At 42.6% G+C, this 20,319-nt stretch overlaps 1 protein-coding gene across 2 annotated transcripts in view; it reads right to left on the bottom strand.

Moving 5' to 3' along the window:
* The window catches only part of LOC308307160 (focal adhesion kinase 1-like), a 158,466-nt gene extending 150,995 nt beyond the window's left edge, over positions 1-7,471 (bottom strand). For both annotated transcript variants that reach the window (XM_080752326.1, XM_080752327.1), the window contains exon 1: positions 7,223-7,471. The gene's annotated coding sequence lies outside the window, so the exon portion shown is untranslated. The remainder of the gene's footprint in view (positions 1-7,222) is intronic.
* Between the last annotated feature and the right edge of the window lie 12,848 nt (positions 7,472-20,319).

The raw sequence follows: 20,319 nt of genomic DNA, 5'->3' as shown, positions 1-20,319 counted from the left end.
AGGTGTAACCCTACATGTGGGCCAGTTCGCCTATATAAAAACAACTAATGCTAAAGGCTGATAATAACATACTTTTGGTAGAAAATAAACATGCAAAAAATGATCAGCTCCACAGTGTCTGCGGTCAATCCCCCCCTACATTCATTCTCCCACGCCCTCCATAATCCATTGTCAAATGCGGGTTTAAGTGTATTCCCCCGAGGATGACAGGAGTGACACAGGATAGCTGTACCTTGTAACTCTCTCTCTCTCTCTCTCTTTGGTTGCTTTTACACCAAGCTAAGTGCTCAGATTCTTTTCCAAATCCGTTTGCAGCACAGATCTGAACACCCAGCTGATGGAACTGTTATATCATATCTAAGCCAAAAAGAGAATGACAATCATTTCTCTTTTTTATGTCCAGAGGTGGTAATGTAAACATGCGCTCGCACAGTGACGCATATACACACAACACACTACAATATCTCATATGATCAGATACAGCAGGGGTCTTCAATGTTTTCAGGCCAAGGACCCCTTAGTTGAGAGAGCGATGAACAGGGACCCCCCACAGCCTTGTCATAGATTCCATAGAGTTTCAACTTTTGCTTAGGGTTAGGGTTAGTTTTAGTGTCTGCATACCGGCCCGTCTGCATATTGATGCGGACCCAGTAACTCTGAGGAACCCCTAGGGGTCCCGGATCCCCTGTTGAAGACTCAGAATGAATGCTCATGTTACACACACACCCGCGCTGTTGCCACCATTGGTGTGTGAATGTGGGAAGTGAGGACGCTGGCGTCAAGTGTTTGTCGCTTCACCTCCTAATGTATGAATGAATTAACCATTGTAAAGCGCTTTGAGTACTAAAATCAAAGGTTACACAGATGCTTTCCAAGTTTGAAGACTATGGAATTAACACCCCTGTGACCCTGTCTCATGTAAACATACATCATTATACCCCAGACAGCCCAGGATCGAATCCCACCAAACGCACTCTGTTTTATCTGTTTTAATCAGCTTTTCACTTTCAGCGGTCTCACAAAAGGAGAAAACAAGAGTGGGCTGCTGACTAAATTATTACAAAATAATGTGTAATCCGGTGGCTGTGTGTGTGTTCGTGCCGCCTGATTCATCAGGACACGCAGAACATCAAAACAACGCTGGGCGGTCAATTAACTCTCTCCCATAACCTGCTGCCACACCGTAGTAAAATAATAATAAATGGGAGCTGTTTTTGTTGCCATGGGGATAGGACTCTCCATTTACTACTTAAAAGGCCTGAACACATTATGACGCAATATTTTATGCTTTAAATATAAAAAAATAGCGCGGCACCGAGTGCCGCGCTGCGAGCTTGTAGATCCGCTATTTTTGAAAAATCGTGAAAATTTGAATTTTGACCCGATTCTATAAGTGTCTTTTGAATCCTTCTAAGATTTTTGGAAAAAACCTATGTTTCTATTGTCAGCAATCTGGCTTAGCCATCGTCAAAGAAAAGGTCCCTTTCACTTCAACTGGAGCTCAGTTAGTCTGTTCTTGAGAGACTACTATGTCAGTGGTTCTCAAACCTTTTCATGTGAAGGACCCCCAAAATGATATTTATTTGGCTATGGACACCCATCTCAAAATATCTAGTTCCAGGGACCACCCAGAAGCAAAAAGTTACAAACGTTCGCTTTGAAAATACATATATATTCAAAGATTTGCACACATTTTCACGACTTTTTCAAAAATAGCAGATCTACAAGCTCGCAGGGCGGCACTCGGTGCCGCGCTGTGAGCTTGTATATCTGCTATTTTTCACTGGTTAAAACATTCAATAATTCTAGGCCTAAATGGGTTAAGCCTGGTCGGGAATCGGGACGAAACCTTGTATGTCCATAACTGTTATTTTTCACTGTTTCACACAAAAAAAAACAAATAAAGCAGGTCTACAAGCTCAAATGCACCGTGCCACATTGTGAGCTAGATCTGAATTTCGTATTTATTTTCATTGTGTGTACATTTGATTTGCCTTGATAAAAAGCCCACTCTAATAATAATAATAGCAGTAAACCAACAACCAGTAGCACTGATAGCATGAATACTACTAGTAGTAGAAGTGCTATTATTTGCACTCCTGGTATGAATCAGTAATAACAGCAGTACTTGTAGTTATAGATAGCGGTCGTATTTAGCAGTAGTACTAGTGACTAGCAGAAGTGATAGTGATAAGTGCCTCTTAATAACGAGATGCTTAATCCCAATATTTAGTATAAACATTGTTTACCAAGTTACCAACCACAGCACAGAAGCCAATTAAAAAAGTCTGCAAACAGAAGTAGCAGTTGGCATTCAACTTCATACAGTAGCTTGATGGATTGCTAGCTGGGAGCAAAGTCCCACCGCAAGGTACTGTATACAAACAGCACATTTCACTGACTTGTACATGTGGGTCCTGTGTGTCTACTGCTGTTCAAAGCAGCTGGTTCTCAAAGCGGGGTCCGGGGGACCGCCAGGGGCCCTAGAGGGGTTTCCAGAGGGCGTCCCCATGCCAAATGATTGATGATGGTTTTAGGAACCGAATGGACCCGTACGGATCTGTAACTCAGAAGAAAATCTGGAAATGGAGCCAAATGGACCCATATCAGAGTTCCATTTGTACAGAGTTAAATGAGCTCTGAGGAGGATTGTACAGATCGAGGCCCCATATATAAAACATTGTATCGGATGGGGAACTTTGACATCAAACCGGGGGTCCTTGAGATGAAATAGGTTTCGAATCAACTGGTTCAGGAATGACTGATAGTTTGAACATAGGAACGAAATGGACCCCTGTAACTCTGAGACTGTAAAAACTGAACACTCTCAGAGTTAAAATAACACTGAGGCTTTTACAGTGTGGACTCGGGTTCCAGAGATAATAATAAAATGTAAAAAGAAAATCACACCCAGTGTGAAGTGAGCGGTGCTATTTATGAGTTAATTTCCTTAAGCGTCCCGCAAAGCTGTGAGTGACCATGGCCAAGTGGCCACACAAACCGATTTGATTCAATCAGGCGCTCACAGACAGACAAAGCCAAATGTAGGAGCGGTAAGCACCACTCAAAAAACAACTGTACCGTATCAAACAGGGGTCCGTGTCAGCCAAACATATAATATCAAACTGAGGTTCCCTGAGATTAAAAATATAACTGGTTCCAGTATAGGACAGGCATTGACACTAAGGCTTGCCCACCTGCCCCTGGCAGGTAAATAAAACGTCAGGGCAGGTGAAGTTGGCTTTCAGGTTGCCCGACAGGGCAAGTGCTCATTTGAGAGGGGACACAAATGTCTAGTATAAACACAACACGAGATATCTGTCTAAACACCTGAACGTGGCCAGTGCGCTGTGTCTTCTGGTCTGTGGAATGTAAAATAAGAGCACTATTTACCTATAATGTGCTGTTTTTACATTTAAAAATATAAAATAACAAGTGTGAAACCATAGACATTCAATCATAGCTAAAGTATTTGGTATTTGGATTTGGAGGTATTGATGTATGACATTTTATCGCACAGCCCCAGAAAGTGAAGAAATAAGTGTTAAATTGAGCGGTAATTAAAATCGTACCTATCATTTTATAAAGGACGATTTACTTTTCGGGCAAGTGGGCATTACCTTCGGGCAAGTAGAACATGACCTGTACTTGCCCGATAGGCAAGTGCCTCTGAGACCTTAGTGTCAACCCCTGTAGGAACAACAACACTGCATCCAACACAAACGCGGTGTACACACAACACACACATACAGTAGGCAACACGCCACTCTCTCTCTCTCTCTATCCTTCCACATGCATCTGCTTGCACGGCGGTGAGAGCAGTGAATTCCTTTCCTGCCCTCAGACAGACGGACACCTCACAGGGAACACGCTCACTTCAAGATCCCAGTCAGTCACTATAGCACGGCTGTTTGTAACCCAGTTACTCACCCAGAGACAGTCACAAACACACACCAGCCTACATACCTCCGTTGGTGCAGCCCAGCAGATCCCAGAACTGCATGTTGGCAGCTTGTTTGGCAGAGGATTAAACCTCTGTGAGTAAGTACTGTCTGTATACTACGCTTCTCTCCTATCCCTCCACTTCCTAGTTCCTGGGCTGTCACTGCGATAGAAGAGGGAAAACACCTCTCTCTCTCTCTCTCTCTCTCTGACACACCTGGAGGCCGCGTCCCATTTCAAAACAGCAGCTCCCTTGTCCTCTCTTTAACCTCTCAGAGATCTCCCAGTACACACACACACACACACCCTCTCACTCCCCCTGTTGTTTACTGCCCTCCCTCATATGGTCGAACCAGAATTTCAACATCTTCCCTGCATGATGTCGCCTTCACTGCTCTCTACGTACCCTTCAGATCGGTGGAGCAGGAGAGGAGAGGAGAGGACAGGACAGGGGGAAGGGAGCACGCTTACAGTGGTGCAGCGAAATGGAACACTTTTAAACCCGTTTTCTTTCTTCTTACACTTGAACACTTTTACTAAAATCCCTCCTATTTATCACTGGTGGTAGAAAGAATACTCCAATGTAGAAATACAATTTACTTGAGTAAAAGTGCAAAAGTATTATTGGCATCAAAACATACTTAAAAGTACCAAAAGTAAAAGTACTCATTATGCAGAATGTTAAGGTTAATGTATGTTTAGTAATGATATTAACAAATCAACAAAGTAACCAATTTTTTACAAATAATTCTAGTGAAGTACAGGAGGACTGTTCAGTAACAGGTCGGGGATCACGCTGTCTCTCCAGCTCTTTAATAAAACCGAAAATCTATTTTTCAGGTTTGCTGCCAATTGCATTCCAATCAGGAGAGAGTGCCAATTCATCAGCTTCAATGTTAGTGTTCTGCTCATTTCTTTACGTCATCACTTGCAATTTCACTTGTTTATCCTGTATCCTGTACGAGTTCACCCTCTGATTGGATAAAAATGGTATCCCGACTGCTTTGTTTAGTAGTTTTTATATACAATATATTTATTTGTATTTCTAATATACCGCATCAAGGAATCACCACAAAAATATTGCATTGTTTTTAATACAATTGACTAAATCGATTTGAATGATTAATCACTTTAGTCTTATCTTATACTTTGTCTTTCAATGGTGTCAGACAAAAATATCGACAATAGCATATCTACAAGCTCACAGTTGTGAACTTGGTATTTTAGGGGGGAAAAAAAGGTTTTATAATAAATTAAATAAAACTGTTATACTGTAGATCGTCTGTTTTCTGCAATTTATATATACATCTATATACATAAAATTATTAAATAATACTGCTTATGTTGGTACATTATTCATTTCGATTATTGGTACTGTCAGCCATTTCTTAGTATATTTAAGTTATTTATCATATCTGCCCTGTGCAATTTTTTTGTGACAGTATGATAACTAATCAACAACTAAAATCATAAACAAAATAGTAAGACGCCTCAGGGCGACATGCGACCTTGCCCTGTCACGCCAATTCTTTGCCGGCCAGTGATGTATATCGGACCAGTTACCCATATATGGAGACCCCTGGTACCCATATATGGAGATCCATGTACTGTATATGGAGATATGCTGTGAGAGCCCAAACATACTCAGTTATTTGTTATGTGAAAGTTCTATGACGTCTATGACATATGGCATCATACCCTTTTATGCCCATAGGTCTACATGGAGATCCCTGTATGTAGAACCAGCCGTGGGTGTGATATGTGGCCGATGTGGCCTCCATATTTGTGCATTCCCATATGAAGTCCTGTTAGATATGGGCTTAATATTGATGACATCAGGGAACACTCCCTATATATGGGCGTAAAAGAGATTCTGTTTGTGTGACATCACAGTGAAGCCAGAGCGAGCGTGATGTCAGAGCGGCAAACCCATTCTGTTAAGAGTCGTTCCCCTGACATCACAGTGACGTCAGAGCATGATGTCAGAGCGACAAACCCATAGAATCACAGTGTCAGGCGTGACAGAGATACATAACATATATACATACAGACAAGCTGTGACTGTTCACATACTAATCTGATTAATGATTGGCTCTTCAAACAAAACGGGGAGAGGAGTGTGGGTGGTAGATTAGCTATTTTGTTTTGTTCTTTGCCAGTATTTTTCAAAATCTTTGACGTTATGTCCCAAAATAAGGATGACAGCCATCATCAGGTTGAAAGTGCTTATCGTAAGCCACAAACCACGAAAATAGGGTAAAAATGAAACCCATATAACTGCTCCAAATCCACCAGGCTGTGTCTTTTAGGAGAGCAATTTCAGCTTCATACTTCACAAATGATGGGTCTTCTGAGTCAGGTAAACAACAACGTGTCCCAAAACGCTGGGTCTGTTCCTTATAACCATCACATGCATTTCAGTAGGACAACATCTACAGCTGCTGCACTGGTGCAGTCAGCATTGCAACCATATATTATAGTTCAGCAACGTACCAATTTAGATGCATTTGAATACAGATGTTCGCTTTTGTTTGGTAATATCACTGCCTGAAATATTGTGCTTTTTGACCTTTCATGTCTTTTTGTTTTGTAGCTAAATGTGTGTGTTTTTTCCCCCCTGTATTGACTGCATTTTATTTTATGGAAGTCATCTTTTAGACAGCTGCTGCAGACCTTTGCACCTAGGAGGGAGGGAAAGAGTCTGACAGAGAGAGGGGGTAGAGTCGAGAGACATGGGGAAATAGCAGAGAGAGAGAGAGAGAGAGAGAGAGAGAGAGAGAGAGATGAATACAGAATGGGGGACAGGCAGAAAGAGAGAAAGAGGCGTGGGAGGAGAGAGAGAGATAGAGAGAAAGACAAACATAAATGGATATTGGGCAGTACATGATGGGGGAGAGAGAGAGAGAGAGAGAGAGAGAGAGAGAGAGAGAGAGAGAGAAGGGATGTTTCTGGCCACTGCACCACTATCTGTGTTGAATACAAATCAACTTCACGGTGTAAATACAAATAAAATAAAATAAAATACAAAGCAGCTATTGGTTGGTTTTCATTATTATCCCGTCGTCCAGACATGGTCGTTGTTGCAGCTTCAGCCTGCCTTACATCATATCAAATATGGACCAGTGTGTGTGTGTGTGTGTGTGTGTGTGTGTGTGTGTGTGTGTGTGTGTCCAGTCCAGCCCAGATGCTAGGCTAACAGGGCTAACAGTGTGTTCTATTCCCACAGTATTCACCCACACCAGCACCAACCATGCATTGCATGCAGCAGCTCAATACTCACCCTTTAACCCGCACACACACACACGCACCAGCCGCGCCTACTCCTTCTTCAGTCCCGCAAAACACCACCTCCTCCTCCTCCTCCTAAAAACCCACCCTGGCCGTGGCTTTTTATGTCCCTATTGTTAATGGAAAATATGATTTTGTATTGATACGTTTCGGTATTATCCAGCGTCCGTCCGTCCCGTACGGGGTTCCCCCGTGTTTTTTTTTTTTCTTTTTTGGTCCACACATACAACAACAGCCTTGCCCCGGGTCGGTGACGCCAGCTGTACGTGCATTCACTACACTACTACAGCCACAGCTCAAAGGTTCTCCTACGGTCCCATAGCCGGAGGGACGGTCCTGCTGCGATTGGCTAGGAGGAGGAGGGGGTTGTCGGGGCAACCAGCTGGGTGCGCGCACGCACCCAGGGGTCCATGCTCAAGCTACCTCAACCCTATGTTCCCTCAGCCTTATGTTCCCTCAGCCTTATGTTCCCTCAACCCTATGTTCCCTCAGCCCTATGTTCCCTCAGCCCTATGTTCCCTCATCCCAAAATAGGACCCTATGTTCCCTCAGCCCTATGTTCCCTCAGACCAAAAATAGACCCTATGTTCCCTCAGCCCTATGTTCCCTCAACCCAAAATAGACGGTGCCATGGCATTGGTCCGACATCTCATTGTTCTGACGCCCCATTCGTCCGATGCTGGTGAATGCTAACCTGCCGACGCTGTTGAATGCTAACCTGGTGAATGCTAACCTGTGAATTCTGACCTGACAACACTGGTGAATGCTAACCTTTTGAAGGCTGGCGAATGCTGACCTGCCGATGCTGGTGAATGCTAACCTGGTGAATGTTAACCTGAAGAATGCTAACCTGATGATACTGGTGAATGCTAACCTGGTTAATTACGACCGTAGGTCGCAGTTTACTTACACTCTCATACTATCCAAACCTCCACCAGCCGTCAGTCCCTCCGTCCGTCCGTCTGTCTGTCTGTCTGTCTGTCTGTCCCTCCGTCACGTCACTCGTCACACGTCACACTTTCCCCCTACTCATATCGCCACCACCGTTTCCCCGATCCATGCCAAAATTTCCACACAAACTCTTTGCCTGCCAAACTACAACCTCCAGGGACCCCCGTAGCTCCAGGGACCCCCAGGTCCCTAGGGGACCCCCAGTTGTAAAAATTGACCAAATGTGCAAAAATTACCAAATGACCACCCCAACGGGGCTGCTCACTGGGAATTCCCGGGGACCACCGACTCCTGGTGGCACCGTCTATTTTGGGCTGAGGGAACATAGGGCTGAGAGAACATAGGGTCTATTTTTGGGTTGAGGGAACATAGGGCTGAGGGAACATAGGGTCTATTTTGGAATTGAGGGAGCATAGGGCTGAGGGAACATAGGGTCTATTTTGGAATTGAGGGAACATAGGGCTGGGGGAAACATAGGGTTGAGGGAACATAGGGTATAATAAATTGTTAGGGAGTGAGGGAACATAGGGCTGAGGGAACATAAGGCTGAGGGAACATAGGGTTGAGGTAGCTTGAGCATGACGGGTATTCCCAGATGATGCCCTGTTAGGGGAACCACACCAACAGAATCCATATATGGCCAAGACTGGTGGCCAAGACAGATGGCGTGACCTTGCCCAGTAAGACGCCCTTAATGGGACATCGGAACAATGAGATGTCGGACCAATGCCATGGCACCGTCTATTTTGGGCTGAGGGAACATAGGGCTGAGGGAACATAGGGTCTATTTTTGGGTTGAGGGAACATAGGGCTGAGGGAACATAGGGTCTATTTTGGAATTGAGGGAACATAGGGCTGGGGGAAACATAGGGTTGAGGGAACATAGGGTATAATAAATTGTTAGGGAGTGAGGGAACATAGCCGGGCTGAGGGAACATAGGGCTGAGGGAACATAGGGCTGAGGGAGCTTGAGCATGACCCCCGTGAGGCACATGCACGTTATTATTTATTGATTTATTTATACATACATGTACATAAATAATTTATACTTTTTCATTTTGGCTGACTTTGTTTACATCGCTCTTCTATTCTTTTATATGGAATCCAAATTAAGAATAGAAGAGCCTGAAGAGGGATGTAAACAAAGTCAGCCTGACAACGGCCAAAATCATTATTTTATCATTATTTTACGCTTTTTGTGGTAATTTTTGAAACGAAACACATATGAAGCTTAATTTCTTTTTAATAAAATATTTTCGAAACATTATTTTTTTTATTTTAGGATCCGTTTTTTCAAGAAAAGGTTGACTATATAAATCCTTTAATATAAGTCATTTTGGGGGTGAACTACTCCTTTAAGGCCCTTAAAGGAGTAGTTCACCCCCAAAATGACTTTTTCTATTGATTACTCTCACTCATGCCATAGAGTGAGACATACGTTCAATAATATAGCCTATATATTTTTTTATATTCGTCGCATTCCTAAGACAAAAAAAAAAAAAAAAAAAAAGATTATAGTAAATTTACCCCCATTGATTCTGGATGGGGACCCAAGTGCATGGCCGTCCTGGATGGGCCAGTCAATGTGGGTCAATTTAGGGTCAAGTAAATTTACCCCCATTGATTCTGATCCAAATGCTTTTGGGTCCCTATTCAGAATCAATAGGAGTTCATTTACTATAATCACATTTTTGTCGAATGCGACAAATACAAAAAATATATTATTGAACTCAAGTCTCCATGGCGTGACTAATCAATAGAAAAAAATACATTTTGGGGGTGACCTAGGCTACTCCTTTAATAACTGAGTCATTCCACGAAACCGGTACGATTTGGACATTTTTTTCGGGAAAATTTGATCGAAATGAATTACTTTTCTGAATAGCCCACACCATTAAGGACATATTTAACATGCAGAAAAACATATTTTCCCATCTCAGGCATTAAATTAATATTTTTATATGGAATAATCCATTTAACAGGGTTGACATTGATAACGGGGTTGAGTGTAACGGGGTTGAGATTTTTTACTCAAGATGGCAATTACTCTACCTGTGGTGATTAAGAAGAGACCACATGGCATGCATGACATTAGGAAATCAGATACATTGTTGAAATAACAAAGATATTTTTCACAAATGATTGTTTTCTATCTTTATTTCATGTAACGGGGTTGAGTTGTTAAGCTTTACGACCACACTATGAAAGTTTAAATGACTATAAATAGGTGTAAAAAGTTGGGAAATGTCCTCTTTCTGCAGCATCTTGCTCAGAAGACTTGTAGAATGCCATTGCATGTTGTTAATGTCACTAAAGGAGCAGTTCATACTTTTTACAGAGAGGAGAATGACTTTGTAACGGGGTTGAGTGCGATTGGGGGACGGAGCTATATTATGTGATTTTAATGATAAATCATCTATCTATTAAAATACTAAACATGACCAGCAATAGAGTACATTGCTGGTTTTATGTGAATAGCATAATTTATGCATTATTTTACATTTTTAGTAGTTATATCTCAAGTCCACTTTCCTTAGCAGCCATCGGGGACATGAGAAAATGGACAAAATAGGTGGTGTCTACTAAAAGAATTGAAGATAATTTCTGGAATTAAGATAAAATGTATGTAAGTTTTACACAATATTAAAGGGAACATTTCAATTAATGATAAAAGCTTCTAAAAATCAATTTTGGTGACCAAATAGATAAAATACAGCTAAAAGGATTAGAGGGACCTCAAATCGTACCGGTTTCGTGGAATGACTCAACTATGTAGCAAGTATTTTATTTTCTCCTCGAAATATTGAATGTGTGCGTTCAGATATAGGCTACCCATGTAGTTACCTGACAAAATACTTCCAAAACGTCAAGGATTGATGTCCACAATTACACACCAAAGCAGCGCCAGGAACAGACCATGTTCAACCCAGATTCGGCTCAAACAAAGGGTCAAATTCGTTCTCCTGCCTAACCTTTTTTAGTTTACATTGTTTGCCATTCAATGTTAAAGAAAAAAAGGATCTCAATGGAAACAAGCCTCGCTTACCTGTACATAAAAATGCATTTCATGAACAAATACATCGCTCTCAACTGTTTACGGTGCTGTCAACTGTCATAGAGACCGCTCCATGACTACGAACTAGCCAATCATCTCGCGAAAATCCCTCTGGCAATGGGATCTTTTCCCTAGCTCCCAATATGGCTGAATCCGGGTAGATAATCAAAGCAGTCCACTAACCAGACAGACACACTGCTCTGGACCAGAATCACTTGCACCATATGCACAGGCAGTAAATCTAAACGGCTGGACCAAACCTATAACACACACATGATGATGACAATTAAGGCAGTGGACCCAGTGTAAAGATGTTCTGTATGGCGCACATGCGTTGTGTTGTAAACACAAGGGGTTAAATCTTACTCTCACATTGCTTTAATAGTAGTAGTAGTGGCTAGTGGGCTAATTTAGAACATTGTTTAGTGACTCTGTGTGATCAATTTTTATCAAATTATTAAATTACACAGTCATCTTGAGCTCTTGTCTACCTACAGCCCAACGCAAATCCAGTCGATCCAGTCACAAACGTTTGTTATTGTCCAGTGGCATAATTTGAAAATGAACTAATTTGTGTTGGAGCCCCATCTTGTGGAGAAATAGAAGATCTACTCTAGCCAGGGGTGTCGAACCCATTCAAGTAGTTGTTTCATGTTGTTTCTTATAAAGATTGTCTAGCAACTGAAATGAAATGAATGATGTCAGAAATAATTAAAAGAATACTTTCCCTCTGTGTGAGTTTCTTAATTTGGACAAGAAAAGCGGTAAAGAGGACACTGGACACTACTTTTTTCACAATGCCACCAACCCGTCATTCAGTCGCCTGCAACACCTTTTCTTTGTCTCTGTTCAAACAGCTGACAGAAGATAATAGTGGCAATGTTTTCTACTCTCCTCTCAGCATCTCCTCAGCTCTGGCCATGGTGTTGCTGGGAGCCTGTGGCAACACAGCCACCGAGATGTCCTGCACTTCCAAGAGTCTGTGGATGACGAGTGACCTCAACGAGCCAGGGAAGTCGTATGCCCTCAGCATGGCCAACCGCCTGTTTGGCGCGCAGACTTACCCGTTTGTCGAGGAGTTCTTAAGTGCAACCAGAAAACACTATGATGCACAGTTGGAGTCTGTGTACTTACCAAGTACAATGCAGAGGGAGGGAGCCAGGGAGAACATCAACAGCTGGGTGGAGAAGCAGACACAAGGTAAAATCAAGGACTTGCTTCCCTCAGGTGTGGTGGGTACAACAACTACCACAATGGTCTTGGTCAATGCCAGCTACTTCAAAGCCAAGTGGTTCAAGTCATTCCATGAGGGCAACACGAGGGGTTATTATTTCAGACCATAGGATTGAAAGCAAGCTGTCAAGATGATGTACCAGGAATTCAAGTTCCCTCTTGCTTTCATTCCTGAGGTCAACTGTCAGGTCCTTGAGCTTCCCTACACGGGGAAAGACTTCAGCATGCTCATATTTCTGCCCAATGACATGGAGGACGATACAACAGACCTGTGACGAGTGACCAGTAACTGTAATAGTGCCGGTACATTACTCGTTACTTTCTAGGAGGAGTAGTGCGGTTCCATTACTCGTTACTTTATAGGAGGAGTAGTGCGGTTCCATTACTCGGTTCTGTCACGCTTCATATATTCCAAGGCTGCCTGTTCTGGCAATCATATGGAGATCCCTGATGTTATCTGTCCCTTGTATGCCCATACATGGAGATCCCTGTCTGAACCAGCCACACCACTGTGATGTAACCTGTTTATGCCCATATGGAGATCCCTGCTCTGAGTATCTGACATCACTGTGATGCTGTCACCTGTGATGTGTCAGGGGAACCACAGTGTCAGGCGTTACAGAGATACGGACAAGATGTGCCGGTTTTCATAGGCTTGCTCGCTGACTATACAGCGGGGGTCTTCAACGTTTTCAGGCCAAGGACCCCTTAGTTGATAGAGAGATGAAGCAGGGACCCCCACAAACTGTTCATAGATTCCACCTAGTTTCATTGTTTGTCAGCACAATCATCAGTGTATTTTGGATTCATGTCAATTTGTGTTTTCAGATATTTAACCACTTGAACCGTCACTAAAATTGACCTTTCACTCTGTACTTAGTTTGCTCTTTATCCCCTCTACACCAAATCTCTTAGCCGAAAATAGCTGATCTACAAGCTCACACGGCCTCGCGCTGCAAGGCGGCGTGAGCTTGTAGATCGGCTATTTTTGGCTAAAGTTCTCCGAATACGGACGCTAGGGTTCAAGTGGTTAATATAAAACAGGAGGGAAAAAAGTCACACAAAGATTTGGAGGACCCCCTGTAGTAACTCTGAGGACCCCCTAGGGGTCCCGGACCCCCTGTTGAAGACCCCACTGCTATACAGTGATCTCAGCTCACATTTATGGAATGCTGTGACAATAAAGTATGCCAAACTGTTTCCTGATCAACTACACACGTGTGTTGGGCTTAATCAGTGGAAACCCAATCCTCATACAGTACATGTTTTGTTTTCAACTGACAGGTGACACTTCATACCTGCGTGCCGTTGCTTAATCAGTGGGGTTTCCCACAGTCCTGCACAATAAGGGATGCAGTGCATCTATCATCTGCTGCATCTCTATACACATCAGGTTTCTTCATCATAGAGTGCATTGTTGTTGTCGGGCGGAAACATTTTATGTCTCAGTGTTGAGTTTAGTTTATTTCGATCCTCATCAACATTATCACAAAACATTTCACACTATAAACCAACAGTTCTTCAGGTTGATCGAAAAGGCACTCAAAGCTCATTTATGCCTTTGCTTTCTACATATCACAATAAACGCTATTATATCTATATATATTCTATATATATATATATATATATATATATATATATATATATATATATATATATATATAATATATATATACTGTATACAAACACCAACACTGGCACATGATCACATCAACACCATACCCCTCTCTCCATGAACTAGTTATCTGTGTGCAAATGTTGGAGTCTGTAGAAGAGACCCTAGACATGCTGCTCCGGATGCATGCATGGGTCTCGGCGTCAATTAGTAGTAGGGATATATACAGTATGTATATATATATATATATATATATATATATATATATATATATATATATATATATATACCTGTGTGTATATATATATATATATATATACTGTATACATACACACACACACACACACACACACACACACACACACACACACACACACACACACACACACACATACATACAATAAGATATGATATAGGTGTGTGTGTGTGTGTGTGTGTGTGTGTGTGTGTGTGTGTGTGTGTGTGTGTGTGTGTGTGTGTGTGTGTGTGTGTGCGCGTGTGCGGCTGTGCGTGCATGCGTGCGTGTGTCCAAAAAGCTTTTGAGACCAAAGACTTGGTGTTACACAATGAATTTATAGGACGTTGTAACTCTTGTTTCAGAGAAGTAACTCTGAAACCACCTGCACTGCATTGACTGATGTGATGTGCTTGCTTGTAGAACCACTACTTTATGCAAAGCTTGTAGAAACACCTGAACACGTAGAAACTGTCTGAGGAACCAGAACTATTACAATATGTTTCACTTACTTAGTACTCTTCCTAGAAATGTATTCGAGTAAAAGTAAAATATTTGCCCTGGAAATGTACTCAATTAAGGGTAATATATGGCCCAGCCTTAAGCAAAGAAATACTTTGTTTTGTTTTTACCTTTGGGGCAATTTATTAATTTGTTTATTAAGCAGCCCGGCAGCCGTGTAATTAGTGGGATAATGTCTGGCTCAGCCGGTTATTATCGAGGAACTACATTTTATTTCTCAATAATGACCGCTGAGCCAGACGTTATTCCTTACATAGTAGCCTATGTCTCCATTAACAAAAAATACAATTAATTAATAAATAAATAAATAAATAATTATTTTACTTGAGGACAGAAGCAGAAGGAGATCAAGTTCTACCAGTTTGGCAAGGTAGCTTTAAATAGTTGTGGTTTCCATTAAGGTGATCAGGTGTGAGAAAGTCCAAGGCATGCACAAGACACACACTGCAAGCTGTTCTCACGGAAACGTCAAGGATTGAATGGCAATGGAATACTGGAACAAGGAAACTTGAGAGACAAAAGAGATATGTACTTGATGAGTGATTAATGAAGGGCATGACAGGATTTTAATTAAATGCAGTGTCACAATAGTTTAATGCGAAGCCACCTAACTTTGATCAGAGGTGAGCTAACGTTTAGGTTGGAGGAGGTCCTAGGCTGTGGATGGAGAGGGATACATTTTACTACAAAATCTACGGATACTTTTTCGATATAATAAACAGAAATGCCCTTGATTTATAAATGTATTTTATAACTACGTATTTGTTTGTTTTAACTTTGAACAATATGGTAGCCAACCTCTAGGGCAGTGGTTCTCTAAGTGGAATCTGCGGACCCCTAGGGCAGGGGTTCCCAAACTATATTGGCTCAGGGCACCCCTATAAATATGATTTTCATCTGAGGGGCCCCTACATTATATTCATAATTTTCACTCCCAACACCGTAAATGTATGCCATATTTTAGCGATTATGTTACGAGGAAAACGTTGAGATGATAGACATTTTGGTTAGAACTGACTTATCCCTAACAACCTTAAGAGGCAGCTGTTCATAGCTACATTGGAGTCTGTACTGTTGTATGGGGATGAGACATGGAAACCTCACAGTGGAGTCAGTACAGTACTGCTGTATATGGGGCTGAGACATGGACCCTCACAGTGGAGTCAGTACTGCTGTATGGGGCTGAGACATGGACCCTCACAGTGGAGTCAGTACTGCTGTATGGGGCTGAGACATGGACCCTCACAGTGGAGTCAGTACTGCTGTATGGGGCTGAGACATGGACCCTCACAGTGGAGTCAATACTGCTGTATGGGGGCTGAGACATGGACCCTCACAGTGGAGTCAATACTGCTGTATGGGGGCTGAGACATAGACCCTCACAGTATGAGTCAGTACTGCTGTATGGGGCTGAGACATGGACCCTCACAGTATGAGTCAATACTGCTGTATGGGGCTGAGACATGGACCCTCACAGTGGAGTCAGTACAGTACTGCTGTATATGGGGCTGAGACATGGACCCTCACAGTGGAGTCAGTACTGCTGTATGGGGCTGAGACATGGACCCTCACAGTGGAGTCAGTACTGCTGTATGGGGCTGAGACATGGACCCTCACAGTCACAGCACAACAGGAAAGAGACCTGGATGGAGTCAACACAATGCTACTAATGAGACTATTACAGTAGGTGTCAAATGTACGGACCACATCAGAAACGTGGACCTATGCAGGACACAAACAAAGTCAGAGAGAGGAACTGCAGTGGCTCAGGGGTAGAGAAACCGCCATTAGAACACGGAGGGTTCCCGAAGGGTTCCCAGTTCGACCTCAGGCTCCCCCAGAGTTAGTGTCGAAGAGTCCTTGAGCAAGACTCTGAACCACTAGTTGCTCCCGGTGAGCAGGTTGGTGACTTGCATGGTTTCCTCCACCATCGGTGTATGAATGGGTGAATGTAATGCACAATCTCGGACTGTTAAGCCCATTGAAAAAGGAATGTACCATTTACCATTCAGGATGAGGCTGACAGGGCAATGTGTCAAGCACCTGGAACTAGTGGCAAGCAAACAGACCCATGGGCAAAGCCAGGAAGGCAAAAAGCTCACCACCTAGTTGCACTGCTGAAACAACATGGCAGAGGTCAGGACCGGAGGGTGTGGAGGGCAGCCATTCAGGAGTCCTGGGTTGGTGTTGGCCTGGCTACAGCGGACTCTAGCATGGCATCACATGTATGATAAAGTACAGATCTAATTTATGGAAAAAAAAAAACATAAAAGCTGAAAAATAATAGGTTTCTGTCCAACATGTGTGTGTGTGTGTGTGTGCAAGAGTGTTTTAGAACCATTTGTTATCCTATTGTTTAAAGTTATTGCATACTTTATTATTTACTTTTTTATACAATTGATGCACTGAGCCGATATGCTGTTTGTACCCATGTCTTATTCTGTACTGTCTTGTACAGTATGTGTTGTTTTAATTTTTAGATTTTTTTTTTTTTGGGGGGAGGCTTTTATGCCTTTACTGGATAGGACAGCTGACCGACAGGAACCAGGGTGAGAGACGGGGAGCGACACACAGCAAAGGTCGTCCAGATCGGGAACCGAACCGGCGACACCATCAGGCGCAACGCCCACGTGGCATGCGCCCGGACCAGTAGGCCAGCGGGCACCCCGTGTTGTTTTAATTTTTGTGTGTGGCTTGTGAACAAGAAATTCCAATGCATTTAAATGAAAATTCAAATGCAAATGGCGAAATAAACTTGAAACCAGGATGTAACCGTAACCCTTAATAATACAATAGATACAGTAAATGAAGGGACTGATAAGATCATCTTGCATGCCTTGACACCATGGATGTTCTGGTTATGGCATCACTTTATAATCATCCCATGGAAATAAGGTAAGGTAAGCCTTTTGTGCTTAAAGGACAACTTTAGTTTTTTACAACAAGGGTTCATATTTTAGATGTAATTAAAGAATATAAAAGTAATTAAAGAATATAAAAGATTGTGTTCTATTGTTTTAGAGATTCTTATTTCAGTGGTTGGGGCATGCGTACAAGTGGCTAAATATGTCATTTTACACAGAATAAGCCCATTCCCAAGATACAACGTAACCTTTCATGGTTGGATGTGACTTATGGGGGCTAGAAGTGTTACTGTAAATAGCAATAAAGAAACTGCTGGCTTATTGTGTCTAAAAAGACATATTTAGCCACTTGTACGCATGCCCCCATGCGTACGCATGCCCCACATTTTAGCACGGTAAATGCGATAAAACAATAGAACGAAGCAAATGAAAACATTTTAACATTCACTTTTTCTTTTCTCTAATTACAATCTAAAATATGAACCCTTGTTGTAAAAAACCAAAGTTGTCCTTTAACCCTTTAAAACCGTGAAGTAACACGACCAAATACAAATCTTTTGAGAAGCACAAAACTACTAGAAATACTGTTCCTATGAAACAGTGTGGGCTCGCTCGTGACTATATTCTGCAGCGTGCTAACTGTCATGTGAAGCTCAACCAATACTCCGGCTAACACCACTCCCAGATGTTCTTTCCGCCAATTTCCAACTGCACCTCATTGGCTAAGGGCCCGGCCTTTGTACTGTCGGGGCGGAACTTGATAGATAAATAAATAAATAATGAAGATAACATAGTGTTCTCGCCTTTCAGGCGAGCCCACAATTATAATAAAAAATATTAATGTATCTTAAACCATGAATACGTAGGATAGGCATTCATAAGCTGTTTTAGCTTCAGCCTATTCCTTTTGATCACCTTAAACAGTGATTATGCTTTTGTGGATGTATGACGTATAAATGTATGCTTCCTACTGTGAGTTGATCAAATAAACCTAGACATATACTGTTCCTACGAAACTGTGTGGGCTCGCTCGTGACTATATTCTGCAGCGTGCTAACTGTCATGTGAAGCTCAACCAATACTCCAGCTAACACCACTCCCAGATGCTTTTCCGCACCTCAATTGCACCTCATTGGCTAAGTCTTTTTACTGTCGTGGCGGAACTTAGTAAATAAACTAGACCAGGTCAACCTGGTTGTGCCAGACCCCCTGTCTGTCATCATCCTTTTGTAGGCATGTCATCATCATGTCATCATCATATATACCCTTTATATAGAAAACCCGGACAGACCGACATTTGCTTATGTAGGCCTACCCATTTCATGGGTCTGGCAATAATGAAGATAACATAGTGTTCTCACCTTTCAGGCGAGCCCACAATAAATAATCCAGCTAGCTGTAGTTTTCTGCATCAAGAATTGATTGACCGATTGCAGGTTTGGTTGCCAACGTGACTATATTCTGCAGCGGGCTAACTGTCATGTGAAGCTCAACCAATACTCCAGCTACCACCACTCCCTGATGTTTTTCCGCAACTCAATTGCACCTCATTGGCTAAGGGCCCTGCCTTTGTACTGTCTGCGACGGAACTCTGTAAATAAATAATGAAGATAACATAGTGTTCTCGCCTTTCAGACGGGCCCACAACTAGTAAGACGCCTAAGGGCGACATGTTGCGCCAATTCTTGGGTTAGGGTTAGGGTTAGGGTTAGGTATCTAGTTTCATGTATGGTCATTGAGTTACAGTAGTGCTATGGGTTTAGGTGGAGTCTGAAGAGGTGAGTCTTCTGTCCACGGCGGAAGCTAGGGAGTGAGTCTGTAGTTCTAAGTGCGACAGGGAGTTTATTCCACAGTTTAGGGACCAGGAGAGCAAATTGTCTAGGACGAGTGGATTTTTGTCCTATGGGGTTTTTAGCGAGGGTTCTGTCAGCATCCCTGTGTTGGCTTATCTGAGTGAACGGTGGGGTTGTAGGGGTTGATCAGGTTTTGGAGGTATGGAGGAGCCATACCGTTGGCTGCTTTGAAGGTCAGCATCAGTGTTTTGTATTCAGTGTGGGGCGCATCCGGGAGCCAGTGGAGGGAGCAGAGAAGGGGGGAGACATGTGAGAATTTTGGCTGGTTGAAGACCAGCCGTGCCACGGCATTTTGGATCAGTTGGAGAGGTTTAAGTGCACATGCTGAGAGGCCAGTGAGGAGAGAGTAACAATAGTCAAGTTTTGATATGACAGATGTCTGGATGAGGAGCTGGGCTGACTCCTGGGTGAGGAAGGGTCTGATTTTACGGATGTTGTAAAGTGTGAACCTACAGGACCGGGTGATTGATGCAATGTGTGCCGCAAGTCAGATCAGCGGTAAAGCGTATTTGAGGGTCGTGTATAGTGTACCGAACTCACCTGAACCTCTTAAAAACAAGCCTAAACTACAGAAAACTGCATTCAGTGTGGAGGCTCAATATGGGAATATTAAAGACATAGTTCACCTCCAAAATGACTTTTTTCCCCCTATCTATCACTCACCCCATGGAGACATGGGGTATATTTTTTGCTTTTGTTGCATTCCTACAGTATCTGATTGGTCTCTATACTGCCTCCCCCTGGTCAGGAAAAATAATTAA

The sequence above is a fragment of the Nannobrachium achirus genome (assembly GCF_963921795.1).
Source record: "Nannobrachium achirus genome assembly, chromosome: 2".
Classification (NCBI taxonomy): Eukaryota; Metazoa; Chordata; class Actinopteri; order Myctophiformes; family Myctophidae; genus Nannobrachium; species Nannobrachium achirus.
This window is presented reverse-complemented; position numbering and strand designations above follow the sequence as displayed.